Here is a 15926-nt window from a genome sequence, read left to right on the forward strand (position 1 = left end):
GATATTTCCTTTTTATCATGGATTTTAGTAATTTGAGATTTCTCTCCCCTTCTCTTCGTTAGTGTGGCTAAGGGTTTATCAATTTTATTTATTTTTTCAAAGAACCAACTTTTTGTTTTGTCAATTTTGTTTCAATTCCATTTATTTCAGCTCTGATTTTAGTTATTTCCTGCCTTCTGCTCCTTTTGGTGTTGATTTGTTCTTCTTTTTCTAGGGCTTTGAGATGTAATGTTAAGTCATTTATTTGTTGACTCTTTTTTAGGAATGAACTCCATGCAATGAACTTTCCTCTTAGAACTGCCTCATAGTGTCCCAGAGATTTTGATATGTTGTATCAGAGTTCTCATTTACTTCTAAGAATTTTTTAATCTCCTCTCTGATGTCTTCTGCTATCCATTGTTGATTCAATAACATATTGTTTAGTCTCCAGGTGTTGGAGTAGTTTCTATTTTTTAATTTTATCATTGGTTTCTAATTTCATTCCATTATGATATGATAGAATGCAGATCATATTTGCTAAGAGTTGCTTTGTGGCATAATGTGTGGTCTATTGTAGAGAAGGATCCATGTGCTGCTGAGAAGAAAATGTATTCACTTGTTGATGGATGAAATATTCTCTCTCTATATATCTGTTAAGTCTAAATTATTGATTGTATTATTGAGTTCTATGATTTCATTGTTTAACGTTTGTTTGAAAGATCCATCCAGTGATGAAAGAGGTGTGTTTAAGTCACCCAGTATTATTGTGTTGTGGTCTCTTGTAATTGAGAAGAGTTTGATAAATATAGGTGCTCCATTGTTTGGGGAATATATATTTATAATTGTTATGTCTTGTTGATGTATGGTTCCCTTAAGCAGTATGAAATGACCTTCTTTATCCCTTTTGACTAACTTTGACTTAAAGTCTACTTTATTCGCTATGAGGATGAAAACCCCTGCTTGTTTCTGCAGTCTATATGAGTGGTATGTTTTTCCCCAACCTTTCATTTTAAGTATGTGGATGTCTTTTCCTATGAGATGAGTCTCTTGTAGGCAGTATATTGTTGAGTCTTTAAAAAAAAAAAAAAAATCCAATCTGCCAGTCTATGTCTTTTGATTGATGAGTTTAGGCTGTTAACATTCAAGGTAATTATTGAGACATGATTTGTATTCTCAGACATTTTTGTTTATTTTTGGTATTTAACTTGACTTGGTTTCTCTTTTGATTGGTTTTTCCTTTAGTGTAATACCTCCCTTTGTTGATTTTCATTGTTGTTTTTCATTTCCTCCTCATTGAATATTTTGCTGAGGATATTCTGTAGTGCAGGCTTTCTAGTTGTAAATTCTTCTAACTTTTGTTTATCATGGAAGGTTTTTATTTCATCATCAATCTGAAGCTTAATTTTGCTGGATATAAGATTCTTGGTTGGCATCCATTTTCTTTCAGAGCTTGGTATATGTTGTTCCTTGATCTTCTAGCTTTGAGGGTCTAGGTTAAGAAATCTGCAGAGATCCTAATTGTTTTTCCCCTAATTGTTTCCCTTGATTCCTTTCTCTTATGTCTTTTATAATTGTCTCCTTACTTTGTAGGCTAGGCATTTTCATTATAATGTGTCTTGATGTAGATCTGTTTTGATTTTGTACATTTGGTGTCTTGTAAGCCTCTTGTATTTGATTTTCCAATTCACTCTTCAGGTTTGGAAATTTTTCTGATATTATTTCATTGAATAGTTTATTCATTCCTTTGGTTTGTAACTCTATACCTTCCTCTCTCCCAATAATTCTTAAATTTGGTCTTTTCATGTTATCCCATAATTCTTGGATGTTCTACTCATGGTTTATTACCATCTTTACTGTGTGATCAACTTTAAATTTGTATATTTTGTCTTCATTGTCTGAGGTTCTGTCATCACCAACAGATTAGATCTGTTGGTGATGCTTTCTATTGAGTTTTAAATTTGGTTTATTGTTTTCTTCATTTCAAATATTTCAGGTTTTTTTTTTTTTCAGAATCTCTATCTTCTCATTGAAGTAGTCTTTTGCTTCCTGTATTTGCTTATGTAGTTTTTTATCTAAATGATCTTTTGCTGTCTGTATTTGTTCTCTTATTTCATCCTTTAATTCACAGAACATTTTAATTATGTACATCTTGAAGTCCTTTTCTGACATTTCTTCTGCTATGTTAGCCATGGATTCTAATAATGTAGTATCTTGGTTTGTTTGGACATTTTCTTCTCTTGTTTTTTCATGTTGTTCATGTGGCTTCCCTTTTAGCAGTGTGGATCCGATGTGTTACAGTTTTTACCCTGTAGACTTATAGTGTCCCTATGGGGTTTCAATTCCTCTCCTTTAAGGGGGAGATCAATATTAATAGATACCAATACAAACCATATACAACCTTAAACCAAATAGCTGCTTTTAAGATGTTTACAGTTTTGTCATAACAGAATGGTGAATTTAATTATTATCTACAATATAAATAGTAGGTTTGCAAAAGGGTCTACAGTTTCTAATGGTGGACAAAGAGAGAATGGGGGGGGCTGTTGTAGGATGATATGTTAAGGAGCATGAGGTAAGTATATAGAGTTATTAGATCTTAGGAAGTGTGAAAGAGGCTAGGTGGGGATCCATAGCAACCCCCTAGCAACACCAATCAGCATGAGACAGGGAAAATACCTGGGATGCCAGGTGACCCTCCCAGTAGTTTATGGTGGTTGATAACATGTTGGGAAACCATGTAGTTCAGCATGTACTCCCTTCATGGCTTAAACTAATCAGTTCAAAGAAATTCCTCTCTTGTACTAACCATTCACCCTTATCCAACTGTTCCCGCCAGTGAATATGCTAATCAATGTTAAGAGTTGTTGTTTGATTTTCCCGCGGTGTGTGATGATTTGCTAAGAGATGCTATGATGTATGTGAAGTCCCTGCCTTCCCCAAAGAGTGTATAAAACTGCTGCAAACCCTGGGCTTGGGGCCTCTCAGCATCACCAGTTGCTGTGTGTGTGGAGGACCGAGCTAGCTCGCAATAAACACCTCTTTGCTGCTTACATCGATCTTGGTCTCTGGTGGTCTTCTAGGGGTCCCGAATTTGAGCATAACATATGGGGGCTCATCCAGGATCCCCCTTATAAGTCTACCCAGACACCCCAATTGAGACGTGATGAAAACCCAGCCGGTAAGTAAAGGCATTGCCAATCTGTAATTTTCTGTACTCTGATTGCCTGCAGGTTATGGCTCTGTATTGTGTGGCGGCAAAAGGTCCAGGTGGATGCACCAAAGGGCAGCCGACAGGGTTTGTGGGAGACATCCCCAGCCCCTTTTGGGTTCTGAGTGGATTACCTTTAATAAAGTATTTTGTAAAGTATTTAGTAAAGTATTTTGTAGCTGACGGATCCTCCGTCCGCCTCCGCTTTTAGTTTCTGCGTAGCAACCACGCTGCGCTGCTAATTCTGTGGCCATGCTGCGAATTTTGTGTTATGTGTGTTTGTTTCTGTTGTCCTGTCCGCCTCCACCCCAACACCCTGGCAAGGGAACTAATCCCCCAATCTGGGGTCGTCAGGACCAATCTGAGGGGGATACTCCCCCAATCTGTCTGAAGGGAAGGCCCCTGTTGGTTTAGGGCCAGCACCCCACTTCCATTTTTTTGACAGTCTGAAAAGGGAATCTGTGTCTTTTTGTCTGTGTCCCTGTTAAGTGTGATGGCATTGTTTTACTTTGGACAGATGCAGTGTCCCAAGTTCTGATCTGCCTTAGATGTGTGGAGGTAACTTTAGCTAAATTTTAGCCTAAAAATGTCCCTATTATGCTTCTCCTGCTTCCCTATAAGGGACAAAATGTCAATAGAACCACCAGCTTTCTGTTCTCACCTTTTACACCCCTCTTAGCTGTGTTTTAAAGAACTTTGATAAACTTTACTCCCCTTTGTTAAATGGGATTAGGGAAGCAATGTTTTCTTTTCTTCCCTACTTGGCTGGCTTGAGTGCACCCACTGCAGAGGGAAATGCCTGCTGGGGATCTAAGAAGTTTGATATCCCCCCTTTTCTTTTTCTCAAAACCCTGTCCTCATTATTAAATTGGCATTAATTGGCTTCGAGGACAGGAACTGAACTTTCAGTTACAAATTTTGGCACCCTAGATGGGACTCTAAAGGAACCCCTGCTCTGCTTTCTTGGGGAAGCCTAGCACTCCAAACAACCGCATGCAGAGGATTAACTTTTTGAAAGCTGACTACTGGAAAGTTAGGAGATTTGCCAGCGTGCCTGGGATCAGACCTAACCAGAGGAGCTAATCCTATCAGAAGGACTCCCAACAGCTGCTGAAGCCCCTTTTGCTTCAGGGAATTCCCTCCTTCCTTCCCTGCACTGTAAGGATTGCTCTATCTTTGTCTACTTAAAAAAAAAGTGGGGGGGGGGAGGGACACTGAATGCAGTAAAATCACCACACCGAGACCCTTGATTTTACAGTTCTGGTTGCCCCTCTGTGAGAACATCTGGTCCACTCGTGGGGACATCTATGGTGCCACTGGTGTAGGCAGGAGTCATAATTAAATGGGAGTTAGAAACTTGGGGAGATTTTTCTCTTATCTGGTCTGTTTTAAAAGTTCCTGTCTGTCAGCCATAGTCTGGAGCTCCTTTCTGTCTATCTGTTGTTGTGTCTGTTTGTATCTGTTTCTGGCCCTTTAAGACGTGGGCAATAATGTGTTGATATCAACTGTGGAGTTTTTAAACATTGCAATGGAGATTTCACCTGCAAAAAGCTACAAGATCTTTACTATTGTGTTATGTGTGCACACTTTTGTTATGTGTTGTAAACAGATGAAAATAATGATGTCTTTATGAAAATTGGCAGATATATAGAGCGTTCATGAAAATTTAAAAAAAATGGATCCAAATATCTTTGATTCAAGTGATTTAAATGGTTCAATTTAAATTGGGTAAACAGATGAAAATCAAGATGTCTTTAAAATTAAGCTTACAAGTTTTTCTAGGTATTCAAAAAAAAAAAAAAAAACTAATAAAACGTTGATGTCTATGAAATAATCTGCCTACATTCAGAAATTTACAAGGATTGTTTCAAAATGTGAACAGAAAAGGAGGCTAACAGATGGAAAAGAGAAATTAGAAGGTTCTAGGTATGGGTTTAATAGAAGGAAAAAGTGTTTCTGAATAAGACAGTCTACATGATTAAGTAAATAAGAGGGTTTAAGTAAGTGATAAAGCAGGTCTGTGTAAGTTGGTTATATATGTAAGTTTTTTGAGCAAGTAATCTTAAAGAAATTAAAAATTATACAACTAGGGTTAAACAACAACTGTTATTTTGCAATATTGCAATATGTTATTTAAGAGCTAAACTTGGTTAATATAAAAACATCAATGTAATTATTGTGCTATTAATGTGTTCATATCTTCCAGGTATACAAATCTATGAAGTAGAAGCTTTAAAAGAGCATTATATCAAGCTGGTGTTTTAAAGTTGTATGGTAATTTTAGGCTTAAAAGAAAAACATATTGGAGATTTATTTATATCATTTGATGTTCTATAACTGGACCTGTTATCAATAAGATATGTAAAGTTTTATGTTACTTTTTACACTGAGATACAATTTAAATGTATTTTTAAGTTAATGAGAGCCTAATCTGTGTAAAGGTTAATATTGTAAAACACAAAAGTACTTTGCTACTTTTCTACAAAAGGTTAAAAGCTTTCAGCCTTTCTTTATTTTTTCATGTTTTAGATGTGATCATATTGTGTTAGCTAATATTCATATGAACTTGAGCAATAATTTATGCACGCTTTGTAAAATTATGTTTAAAAAGCAAAGATCAGCTTCAGAATTAGAGCACTTTACTTAAGATTTATGAAGAGCCCCGCCTTACTTGAGATAAGGCTCTGTGTCCCATCTTACTACATGTGAGAATGACTATGAAAGAAGTAGGCCAGATTTCAGTACATTTAAAATTGTGTCCAAAAGTTGGTTTTTGTCAAGATTACTAGGATCTCAAACAGGGGATATAATGTATAACTCTGCCAAATTTCAAGGTAGCTATTAGACAAACTAAATACATTTTTACTCTTGTTAATTTTGTTTTGTAGTTTTTTAATAAATGGTCTAAAGATTGCCTGTTAATGTTTTGCAGAGGTACTGCTTTAAAAACACACAACCTGGGATAATTTAAGATGATAAGTTATCACCTACAGGATAGAGAGATAGACATTAAAGCCCAGTACTCTTAATATAAGGCTGTTGAAATTGATTTGCTGAATGTTTAAGATTAAGATTTAAAATTAAAGTAAATTAAAAGGGCCAAGAAAACCAATATTTGCCTCTTGCCCTCTGAGTCAGTCTGAATCCAGGGAACAGGGGACTTCTCTAAAGAGCTTTGCAACTCTGGGCCACATAACCTCCCGATCAAGGAGATTAATGAGACCAGTGGAGGACAGAAAGCCAATCAGTGCATTTGTTATGAAGAAGAGGGTCATCGGAGAAGGGAGACATCCCTGTTGCTTCCAAGGGAAGCCACATGGTCAAGCAAGACCTGGACCCATCCTAGCGCAAATAGCACTAGCAGAACTGAGAAGCTGCTGTAAAGTTTCCCCAGGACTCCCAGGGAAACTCAGCTGACTTTAACAATAGATAGAAACAAAAGTCAGTTTGACTGCTTCATCTTAAACACTTAGCAAAGACAGTTAAAACCAAAACACAGTTATTCCTGGGCATTTTAAATAATAATAATAATAATAGTTAAATGTAACTTAAGGTACACACCTTATGTTAGCCCCCAAGAATAAGTAAACTGGAGGCTACAAAAGAGATTCTTAGGCAGGAATTCCTGATAACAATCAAAAGGAACTGCCAGAGTAGTTTTTAGTTTAAGGTTTACAGATATTCCTAACCTACACAAGAAGGCTTGGTGTTTGCAAGTATGATTATGCAGCCCTAAGTAACAGAATTTAAGGTTTCGCTATTAGACACAGAGGTTATACTAGTAAAAGGACTTTACAAGATCATATACAGTTTAATCAAATTATTAAACTGTATCTTATGGGGAAGGACATCTGTAACACTAAAAGTTAAATGTTATGTTTACATTCCTGATAACTGGTGATGTTAAAGCCTGGTGAGGAAACTTCTATTATATAGTGACATGTTCCAGCTGCTGCAACATTTATTCAGTACTCATGATTTTTGTTTCTGTCATAGAAGCACCCATCCCCAGATGACTTTACAACCTGTTCTTCCCCAACCAGACTTCAAACTGAACTGACTTCTAAAAGGGAACTCATGTCCCCCACATCATCCCCCATGTTGTCGAGCCCCCTCATGTTTGACGCCCCCTCTCAGCTTTGAAGCAGCTCAGAATGAGCCATCATCCCTTCTTCTTATAGCAATAAGGAGTTCCCAAAATTAGAGGGGGAAATGAAGCCAGAAAGAGATAGACAGTGTAGATAGGTAAATCAAGTCAGGTTGGAACTAGGAGGCCCATCTGAGTGAGTCTGGGAAATTGAAGACTGTTCCCTGAGGGTTACTGTTTACCAAGATGTAGGGCCTGCTTACATAGACCCCCAACTGAGGGAACCATCATTGGTTCCCAAGTTTTCAGACAAATGGGGGAATGAGAAACCAGCCTCTACCTCAGAGTAAAGCCTGTCCTAGGAAGGGGACATGACCCTTGTCCTTGGAAAGACCCACAGAGCACTCCTAGGCACATACCCACCCTGCTGAGTTGTTTATCTACAAATAACAGGAGAGATCTGCTGGGCTAGGTGTCCCGGACTCAGTCAGGCTAGGTGGGGACCCATAGCAGTCCCCTAGAAACCACCAATCTGCATGAGACAGGGAAAATACCTGGGATGCCAGATGACCCTCCCAGTAGTTTATGGTGGTTGATAACATGTTGGGAAACCATGTAGTTCAGCATGTACTCCCTTCATGGCTTAAACCAATCAGTTCAAAGGAATCACCCTCTATACTAACCAACCACCTCTACTCAACTTGTTTCCGCCAGTGAATGTGCTAATCATGTTTTAGAGTTATTTTATGATTTTCCTGCGGTGTGTGATGATTTGCTAAGAGATGCTATTGTTACTGCTGTTGACCGGTGATGAGTCCTTGCTTCCCCAATGTTGAAGTATAACACCAGAGAAGCATGCCGAGGCAAGGTCAGAGTGGAAAGTAGAAGTTTATTAAAGGACAGCAGAAAAGACTTCTCCTGGAGGAAACAGTGGACCCCAGAGATGGAATCCGTGGAAACATGGTTGTCTCCCCTTTTTATAGCTAAGGTTTTCTCCCGCATTCCTGTCATATTCCTGTCCTTTGTTCTGTCAAGGGTGGGGCACAGGTGGGCCAAAGGAGTAATCTGGGCAGGAAGGACTTTTGGGTCAGCATCTCCAGGTTTGCTGGGAGCTGTTTCATTAACACTTCTTTGGGATGGGCTCTGGGCCTTGGGGACATTAACATTCCATGAGTTGTCCTGCTTTTCCTGGACTTCGTTAACATTCCAAGAGTTGTTCAACGTCACCACTTGCTATGTGTGCATGGAGGACTGAGCTAGCTCACAATAAACACCTCTTTGCTGCTTACATAGATCTTGGTCTCTGGTGGTTTTTTGGGGATTCTGAATTCTAGCATAACATTATTAAATGCTTGGAGAAGTTATCTTTGCATGTATTTCCCAGTCATTTACATTTTAAAGTATTTTGAGAAAAAAGGAAGTCCTATGTTTGCATAAGGGGACACTTCCCAGATCTATTCATCCTGCCACATTTAAATTTGCATGCCACAACTTATGCCTTTTGTTCGGCATTTGCCTAGCGTGGACTCCTTTGTTGTAGTTACCCAGTTCTTTGCCCCTCTTCTGTTTTATAATACCCAGGTGGTAATCCTTGACTAAGTCAAATCTAACTCTTCACCTACTGTGCATCTGCATTCAGGCAGGTGGATTTGGCTTGAGGGAAAAAAAAATCAGTGCATGCTAACTGGCCCCACTCCAAATTCAAGTGTCTAACCTCTAGTGGGATCTTGGAGCTATCTAGTTACCCTGTGGTGTCTCCCAACTCCTCTTTCTCCTCATCCTAGATGACCAATTTGCCTTTTTCTTCTCTCCTTCAGCCTCCATACCTGTGTCTCCATCTAGAATCTGCTGATAACACTGGGTCCTACTTTTCTGAGAAAATAGAAGCAATCATGGCTGAGGAATATAGCTCAGTGGTAGAGAACTCACTAGCATGTGTGAGGCCCTGGGTTGATCCCAAGAGCTGCCAAAGAAAAAAAGCAATCTGAAGAAATTATCTTTATCTATATACCACCATCCATCCTTTATCTGTGTCCATTGTCTGCCTTACATCTCATTATAATACAAGAACTACCAGTCCTATCAGTCGTCGCCATAGCTCCTCCAATTGTTCTCCTAATTCCATCCCCTCCCACTTATGTAGGCTCTTAGCTCCTTCAATCATCCCTCTGTCTTTTGTAAATCAGCCTTTCATTCCCTTCAAAATCCTTTTCATTGTCATGCATACATTCAACAATATTTTTCATTAAAAAATATCCTTCTGGTGGGGCATGAGGGCACATGCCTGTAATTCCAGTGAGTTGGGAGGCTGAGGCAAAAAAACCCAAGTTTGAGACCAGTTTCAGGAAATTAGTGAGGCCCTAAGCAACTTAGTGAGATGCTGTCTCAAAATAAAAAATAAAAAAAAAAACGGAGATGTGGGTCAGTGGTATAGTGTCCCTGGGTTTAATTCCCTATACCAAAATAAATAAATAAATGCTCTTCTAGCTGGGTATGGTGGTGTGGAAGTGACTCAGGAAACTGAGGCAGGAGGATCACAAATTTTAGGCCAGTGTCTTTGTGAGGCCCTATGCAATTTAGTGAGACCCTCTCTCTTAAAAAAAAAATTAAAAAAAAAAATCCTTCTGACAGTGGTGATTGCCGTAGTGGGGGGGGGGGGTGACGAGAAACTTGCGTAGATTGATACAGCAGGAGTGGGAGCCGTTTATTGTAAGACCCGAGGGATATTTATATATTCCACACAGCTTATCTAATTAACATAAACTAGATACAGCAGTCAACCAATCAGGAATCTCCACACTTAATGGCTCACTGGCATTACTTCACAAACCACTCCCTCTGGCATTTTGCCAGGCACCATCCTGACTTGTTTACAGACTCTAACAGGTGATCACCATGTAGAGACAGAAACACAGAGACACACAGGGGAGGAGCCACATGAAGATGGAGGCAGAGTTGGGGGTGCTACATCTACATGCCTAGGAAAATGCCAAAGATTTCCAGTAATCACCAGAAGCTAGGAAGAGACAAAGAATTGCTCCAGAGACTTTAAGAGAACTTGGCTCCACTGGTACTTTGATTTGAACTTTCAACCTCCAAAACTTGAAAGAATAAATTTCTCTTATTTTAATCCAAATGAACAATACCCCCCAAAGAACAACAACAAAAACAAAAACAACATACTCCAAACCCTTTCCATTGCTGTGTTATTCCTATGTCCTACCTTCAAGTGAAACTCCTCAGGGGGCTTCTAGTTTCTTGACTTCTCATAGTCAAGTTCATATGCCTCATTGCACTGAAACTGCTCTTGTCCATCTTCAGTGACCTCTAGCTGAAGTCTAATCATCAATTTGGAGGCTTCATCTAACCTCACCTCTAACTGCATTTGACACGGGACACACACTCTCCTTGAACTCTCTTTTTTGCCTTTATCTCACTTTTAATCCATCATTCTCCTACCTCAATGTTCCTTCTTTTTATTCTCCTTTGATAATCCCCTTCCTTTTTTTAAAAAAACATTCTAAATTATGCAAGATTTCCAAGCTCTGATCTCCTCTCTTCTCCCTCCATACTTATTCTTAGGGAGACCTCACCCATATGGCTTAAATACTTTCTATACACAGGTAACTTCTTCTGTTATGCTGGAATTCAGGACCCCCAAAAGACCACCAGAGACCAAGATCGATGTAAGCAGCAAAGAGGTGTTTATTGCAAGCTAGCTTGGTCCTCTGCGTGCACACAGCAACTGGTGACCCTGAAAGGCCCCAAGCCCAAGGTTTGCAGCAGTTTTATACACTCTCTGGGGAAGGCAGGGACTTCACATACATCATAGTATCTCTTAGCAAATCATCACACACCGTGGGAAAATCATAAAACAACTCTAAAACATGATTAGCACATTCACTGGCGGGAACAAGTTGGGTAGGGGTGATTGGTTAGTACAAGAGGGGGATTCCTTTGAACTGATTAGTTTAAGCCACGAGGGGAGTACATGCTGAACTATATGGTTTCCCAACATGTTATCAACCACCATAAACTACTGGGGGGTCATCTGGCACACCAGGTATTTTCTCTGATTGGTGGTTGCTGAGGGGTTGCTATGGGTCCTCACCTAGCCTGAGTCAGGGACACCTGGCACAGCAGATCTCTCCTGTTATTTGTAGATAAACAACTCAGCAGTGGGGGTATGTGCCGAGGAATGCTCTGTGGGTCTTTCCAAGGACAAGGGTCATGCCTTCCTTGGGCAGGCTTTACTCTGAAGTAGAGGCTGGTTTTTCACTCCCTGGAATGACAGATAAACATATCCAAGTACCTTCACAGATTCTTCATTGTAGGTTTATTTGTATTCACCAACTTAACTTCACCAAAGGCAAACACTTGATTCTCCTCCAAGTCCACCTAAGGGATTTAACCCACCTAGACCATTTGTGCTACCCTAGCTTCCTGTGCAAATTGAGTGAGGCTTATTAATCACAAATCAGTTCTTAAACCAGGTGTGATGATGCACACCTGTAATCTCAGCTACAGGGGAGGCTGAGGCAGCACATTCAAAAATTCAGAGCCAACGTGGGTAACTCAGTGGGATGGTCTCAAACTAAAAAATGAGAAGGACTGGGATGTACCTCAGTAGTAGGGTACTCTTGGGTTCAGTCCCCGGTACTGCCAATAAATAATGAAAAATCAATAAGTAAAACAAATAAATAAGAAAAACCCTATCTTTTCAACACTGAGAATAAAACCCTATTCTTCATCTTGATCTATGATACGGCCCAGTGTCTGGCTCCCTATGACCTCCTTTCCTCTCAATTTCACATTCACACTGACTTTCTTGTGTAAGCCCTGCCAGGGCCTTTGCTTGCCGTTTCCTGTGACTGGAATAATTTTCCTCCAAATATATGTGTGGTCTGTTTTCTGTCTTCATTATGGTCTCTTTCCCCCAAATCCCCTAACCTGGAGAGCCTTTCTCACTTAAAATAGCACACATCCCAGTTCTTTCTTGTTATTCATTGCTGTTCTCCTACAGATCATTTGTTATTAAAGATATCTATCTATCTATCTATCTATCTATCTATCTATCTATCTATATATTCTGTCTTCTGTGTCTTTCATCTAAGACAGAGATTTTGTCTGTTTCATTCATGTTGTGTCATCATCTCCTAGAAAGGTCTCTGGCAAATAGGCAGATACAGTAGATAAGTTCTATTTATTTATTTGCAATGGGGTTTTGCTATGTTGCCCAGGCTAGCCTTCATCTCCTGGGCTCAAGTGATCCTCCTGCTTCAGCCTCTTTAGAAGCTGTGACTACAGGGGCATACCGCTGTGTCCGGCTATAAATATCATTTGTTCTCTTTGTCTTGTTTTTCAAATTTCTTCTTTATTTTTTTCCTAATAAATATTATTTGAATAAATGAACAGTCATTTACTGAACAAATGAGGAGAGTGAGCCTAACCCAACAGAGGAGGAGAGTGATTTTGTGAGCAAGAGACAATGTCAGAGACAAGCTAGCCTAGAGCAAGGTAGGGTTTTCCAGGCCATGACAGGGAATAACAAAACTTCCTAACATTGGCCAGGTTATCTGGAGCCAAGGATGATTTTAGGTATTTTATATAGGTTAGATTATTAATCCTCCCCAAAAGTATGATTCAAAAATTACTACCACCTCCATTATATCTACGGAAACTGGGCATAGGAAGGTTGAGAAACTGGTCCAAGGCCAACAAGTTTATAAGTGTTAGAGCTGGGATTATTATTATTATTATTTTAGTTTTGTTGTACTAGAGATTGAACCCAGGGACCTTCGACCACTGATCTATCTCCAACACTTTTAATTATTTATTTGAGACCAGGTCTTGCTAAATTGCTGAATCTGGCCTGGAATTTGCAATCCTTCTGCCTTAGTCTCCCCGTGCTGGGATTACAGGGGTGCACCACTGTACCCAGCTAGAGCTGGGATTTAAATGAGTTGGGTGTCTTCTGGGTCACATTCTCAACTACTGTATAATACAGCTTCTCAGAAGAAGCAAGGTATGAGCTGGGTACAGACCTGGAGGCTGAGGCAGGAGGATCACAAGTTCGAGGCCAGCATGAGCAATTTAGCAAGATCCTGACTCAAAATAAAATAAAAAGGACTGGGGATGTAGCTCATTGGTAAAGCACTCCTGGATTCAATCCCCAGTACCCAACAATAAAGAAAGAAAAGGAAAACAAACAAACAAACACAAAACAAAAACAAAAAAAGGAAGGAAGAAAGAAACTTTTGTGTCATAAGCCATACATTTTGTCAGAGTTTATAAGGAGGTGAAAGGTCCTGGGTGGCAAACATTATGATCCTTATCTACAGTAAACCTACATTATGCTCTGCCTTCTCCTGGGCCCCATTAGGAAACTAAACCTCCTCTGGAATAAAACTTTTTACATGGTAAAGTGTTCCATATTTTAAAATATGGAACACTTTACGAATTTGTGTATGATTCAGGAACAGGGGCCATGCTCATCTTCTCTGTATTGTTCCAAAGTTAGTATTTATGCTGCTGAAGCAAGCACTACATTAGTCACTTTTAAAACAGAATGCAAGTAAATTCACCTAACTCCAGTTTAACAAGCCAACAGGGCAAAACAGGTGATTTCTGTTTTGCAATTCCCTTCCCACTACAAGCTCTTGCCAGAGGGCAAGTCTTAATCAAATTCCCTCCTCAGGCTCAATTTCTGTTCTGCTCTGAACCTCACTGCTCATTTTCTCTTACTTAACTGCCTCAGGGAGAATGATGAGTTGTCCCTTACTTTCTATACACACAGTAGTTTAGTACCTGGCTCATGAAAAGTCAGAAACTCAGTACTTATTTGTACAGTGTAAGACACATTGAAAGAGAAAAGCAACTTTTGTTCAACTTATTTAAGGTCCTTAGAACAGAAAATAGTAAAAGCACTTCTAAAATGTTTACCACAGGTGAACTATGTACAGAGAGGCAGCGTGGCAAGAAGATGTGCTTTGGACACTGAGTGGAAAGGGGTTCAAATCTCTGCTGTCCACTTCTCTGTGCTTCAAAAATCTCCTTATTTGTAAACACAGAATTTCCCCTACATCAAAGTGCTGTTGCATAGATATGTCTAAGGTCTCTGTAAAAAATTGATATCTAACAGATATTACTGGCTGGTGACAGGGAAGTAGTGCAGTGCCCGAGAACATAAACTCTGGAGTCTGGCTGCAAACACTGGAGTCCCAGCTTCTGCATTTGTAGTTACTTAAGCCTCCTGGGCTTCATTTAGTAAAATGGGGATGACAGTAATAATATGTCCCATAGGGTTATTAGGATTAGACAAGTTGGTACATGTAGAACAATTATTTCAGTGTGGGACAGAATGAGCATTTGAAAGGGTTTTGGCTAGGCCAGATAACCTAATAGTTGGTAAAACTTCAGTCTAGGGAACACTTATTCTATTTTATAAAACAAAGTGTTGTCCAGTTCTAGGATTGCAAATAAAGTCAACTTAGATCTTAAAAATAAACAAATAAAAGCACACCAATCTGTGAATCCAATCAGTTGAAGGCCTTAAGACAAAAAGACAGAAGTGCCCTGAGGAAAAAAAGAATTTTAAAGAACAAATTTTCTATACTTTTTTGGAATATAATAGGAAATTCCAGATGTTCCAAAATGCATTATTATTATTATTTTTTTAATACTGGGGATCTAACCCAGGAACACTTTACTACTGAGCTACATACCCATCCTGGTTTTATTTTTAATTTTGAAACAGGGTCTCACTAAGTTGCTGAGGCTGGCCTTGAATTTGTGATCCTCCTGCCTCAGCCTCCCAAGCTTTTGGGATCACAGGTGTGCGCCACCACGCCCAACCCAAAACTCTTTACTTTTTGCAGTACTTTGGATTAAACCCAGAACCTCATGCACACTAGGCATAGCACTCTACCACCAAGTCACATCTCCATCCCAGGAATAAGGAATTTTGCCTTATATTGTTGATATTGTCTGCAGTATCAACTCTTCCCTGGGTTCCTGATCTGCTACTGTTGGCCTTCCCCTATAGAGTTTGGACTTGCCAGCCCCACTAATTCTTTAAAATAACTGTGTGTGTGTTTTCTGTTTTTCTGGAGAACCCTGACTATTTGTTTGCAGCATAGAGTGATACCATATCCTGGTTCTTAGTTAAGAGTACAAGCAAGCTGGGCATGGTGGTACACACCTGGAATCCCAGCAACTCAGGAGACTGAGGCAGGAGGCTCAGAAGTTTGAGGTTAGCCTCAGAAACTTATTGAGACCCCCATCTCAAAATAAGAAAGAAAGAAAGAAAGAAAGAAAGAAAGAAAGAAAGAAAGGAAGGAAGAAAGACGACTGGGGATGTGGTTCAAGCACTCCTGAGTTCAATCCCTGATACCAAAAAAAAAAAAAAGAAAGAAAGAAAGAAAAAAGGCTTTTTTTTTCCCTCCAACTGGAAGTAGAGAGCCTGAAATGCTTTGTGAAATAATGTTGTATCAATGGGTACAAGATTCATTATATTTACAAGAGAGAGAAACCAGGACAAGAGAGAACAGGTAGAAAAATATGACATGTTCTTGCATTATGCAGTTCTTTATAGCTCATTACTAAAAGAGCAGTGTGTTTCTTTGCAGGTTACACTGGTTACATTTCAGGTCA

General features: G+C 39.4%; 1 non-coding gene across 1 annotated transcript; it reads right to left on the minus strand.

Annotated features, from left to right (window-relative positions):
• Positions 1-13711: 13711 nt before the first annotated feature.
• On the minus strand, positions 13712-13818 carry LOC143406642 (U6 spliceosomal RNA). The gene has a single exon (XR_013092275.1). It is a non-coding gene; the product is annotated as a U6 spliceosomal RNA (small nuclear RNA).
• Positions 13819-15926: the final 2108 nt, after the last annotated feature.

The sequence above is a fragment of the Callospermophilus lateralis genome, chromosome 8 (assembly GCF_048772815.1).
Source record: "Callospermophilus lateralis isolate mCalLat2 chromosome 8, mCalLat2.hap1, whole genome shotgun sequence".
In the NCBI taxonomy this organism is placed as follows: domain Eukaryota; kingdom Metazoa; phylum Chordata; class Mammalia; order Rodentia; family Sciuridae; genus Callospermophilus; species Callospermophilus lateralis.